We start from the raw sequence: 2,710 nt of genomic DNA on the forward strand, positions 1-2,710 counted from the left end.
GGTTTTGTGGTAGACAGTTATGTCTGTTACTAAGCACAAGGAATTTGAACAAAGGAGAGAGAAAACTGTTTTTTAAAGAAAACCATCTTATTCACTTTATTGCTTTTCTGAGAGTCTGCCACGGACAAAAGATTGTGGCACCTGCTGCGAGAAACACAGATGCAGCAAGACCCTGCTTGTGCCGGCAGGAGTTTGGGGTTAGGGGAGACAAAAATGCAGCAATCTGCAGGTCAGGAGGGAGGTGTCCAGGGAGGGGACGTGACGGGGACCTCAGGGAGCAGTTCATGGAGGTGCAGCTTCAGCCCAGCCTTGCGGGCACCATGGGATGTCAGAAAGCCAATGGGAGAGAGTGTTCTGGATGGGAGAGACTGGGTGAACAAAGACAAAAAGGTGGGAAGGCCCAGGGGGGAAAGTCAGGTAACAGAGGTCGAGGACTGAGTGGCTGTGAACTGTTGGGGAGTGATTATTATTTTTAACCAGTGTGTCAGTTGCCACTTGTTCATTGACAGGCTTTTAAAAGAGTAGCCTGTAGATCTTGTCCCCACTCTTTGACTTCTGCCATTACCCCTGCACCAGAGCACCATTCTGGAAGACCTCCAACAACTCTTTGGTGGCCAAATTTCACAGCTTGTTCCCAGGCACCCTTCACCCAGGCTGCTCTTCACGGATCACTGTTGATTATCCTCTTAACACTCTCCCTTCCGCCTCTGGGACTCCATATGCCTTGACCTCCTCCCTCTTCCCCCTCCGCTAGCACTCCTGTCTCCTAAGCACGTCTGCATTCCCCGGGGCCCTGTCATCAGAGCCATCTCCCCTTCTCACCTGTTCCAGGGCTTTACCTCTCACCCAGGTGTGGGGCATCTACTGGCTGTCTGCTCTTCCAGACCTGTGCAGCCAGACCTGCTCCTGGGAGTTAGGATTCTGCTGTTGTGACCCTCCAGAAACCCAGAGAACTGAAGTTGTTCCACAAACATCTAATAAGCACCTCTTGGATGCAAGCCTATGAGAGACAGAGAACAACAGCTCTGGGTCACCCTGTGAGTACCTGCCTCTGCAGGCTTCTCTTAACAAGGGCCTCATCCTGAAAGCTCTGAGACAGGTCTGAATATCTAAGAAGACCAAAACCCTTTTTGTCCTTTTCTGTAATCTCAAACTTCTTCTATCCTTTAGCGTTATGCTTCCCAGCAATCTGAAAAGAGGCGAAAAACATTTCATCTGGTTTTTAGAGCTGCAGCAGTTGCAGGAGGAGCTTCAGCCATGCGGGGAGGTGGACGTGCTCTTGAGTGGGTCCTCCCCACGGTTCAGAATGCAGGGTGGGGCCCCAGGGGTTTATGTGTTCTCTGGGTCTGTGTCTTGTGCAGGCAGCTTTGAATTTGACACCCTTGTCACACAGCCAGTGCCTGGAAACCCTGAAACGATTCCTGGTATTCATAAGTTGCATTGGGTAGGCTTAGGTGGTATTTATAGCACTCCCAAGACAAGTTATTGCCAGAGGAGGTAGTGACACTTATCAGGGGCTATGTAGGAGACACATAGCTGAGTAGACTCTTTTTCTGGCTAATTTTAGATTCCCCTGTGTTGGGGATAGGAATGAGGGCTTATCAAATAGTCATTTTGTTTTCCGAGGCTCTGATCTCCCCTGGAGATTACAAGTACAAAGGTTTTGTGGACTTTTCTGTTCCCTGTGTCTTACTGTCCCCCCAGGAGTCTCACTGCCTAGGTTCTCCTCAGCTCTGTTCCCTCCTGCTGTCCTCTGGCAGGAAAGAGGGAGTGCATGGCTCCTTGACATCCTGGCATTAGGTCATCAAGCTGTGGGATGGGGATTCAGAATGGGAGAGGATTTGGTAGTAGGACACCACTCCTTATAAGCTAACTTTTACAACTTGTGAATGTTTGACAGACTGTTTAGTTTGTCCAGGGCACTGTCTACTCTTGATAAAAGGGAATCTCCTTGGTGTTTGCATTAGTCGGCTTGGGCTGCCATAACAAAATACCACGGACTGGGTGGCTTAAACAGCAGAAATGAATTTTTTTTCACACTTCTGGAGGCTGGAAGTCTGAGATCAGAGCACTAGTATGGATGGATTCTGGTGAGGGCTCTTTTCCTGGCTTGCAGACAGCTACCTTCTTGCTGTTCCCTGACATGGTACTTGGTGTCTCTCATAAGAGCACTAATCCCGTCATGAGAGCTCCACCCTCATGACCACATCTAAACCTAATTATCTCCCAAGGGCCCTGTCTCCCAATACCATCACATTGGAATGTTGGGGGTATATAATCCAGCCTTAGCAAGACTTCTTAGGGATTCTTGAGCTGCAGATTCTTTAAGACAGAGCCTGATGACTGTGCAGATAGCTGGGCCCCATTTCCTTGGGGGTACATGACCCAGGGAGAGTTCCTGCTGGGACAGAGGAAAGTGAAGGAAAAGGAGGGAGTTCCTGCTGGGAAGGAGGAAAGTGAAGGGGCAGGGAGCTGGCTGGTTAGTGTTGGGGTTTTCCATCTCTAGAGTAAAAGAGATTTGACAGAGGGAAGGTATGGGGGGGGGTATGTGGAGGCAGACACTTGCCTGACTTCTGCAGGAGCCAGTTGGCAGGTGAGGGGGTCCTGGATGGGTGCTGGGAGGGTGGCCAAGTCCCATTTTGCCCACTGCATTGCTTGGCTTCAGGTAGTCCTCTACATCATTCGTCATCCCCAGCTTTTTTTTTTTTTT

The sequence above is a fragment of the Galeopterus variegatus genome, unplaced genomic scaffold, assembly GCF_000696425.1.
Source record: "Galeopterus variegatus unplaced genomic scaffold, G_variegatus-3.0.2 Scaffold1432, whole genome shotgun sequence".
NCBI lineage: Eukaryota > Metazoa > Chordata > Mammalia > Dermoptera > Cynocephalidae > Galeopterus > Galeopterus variegatus.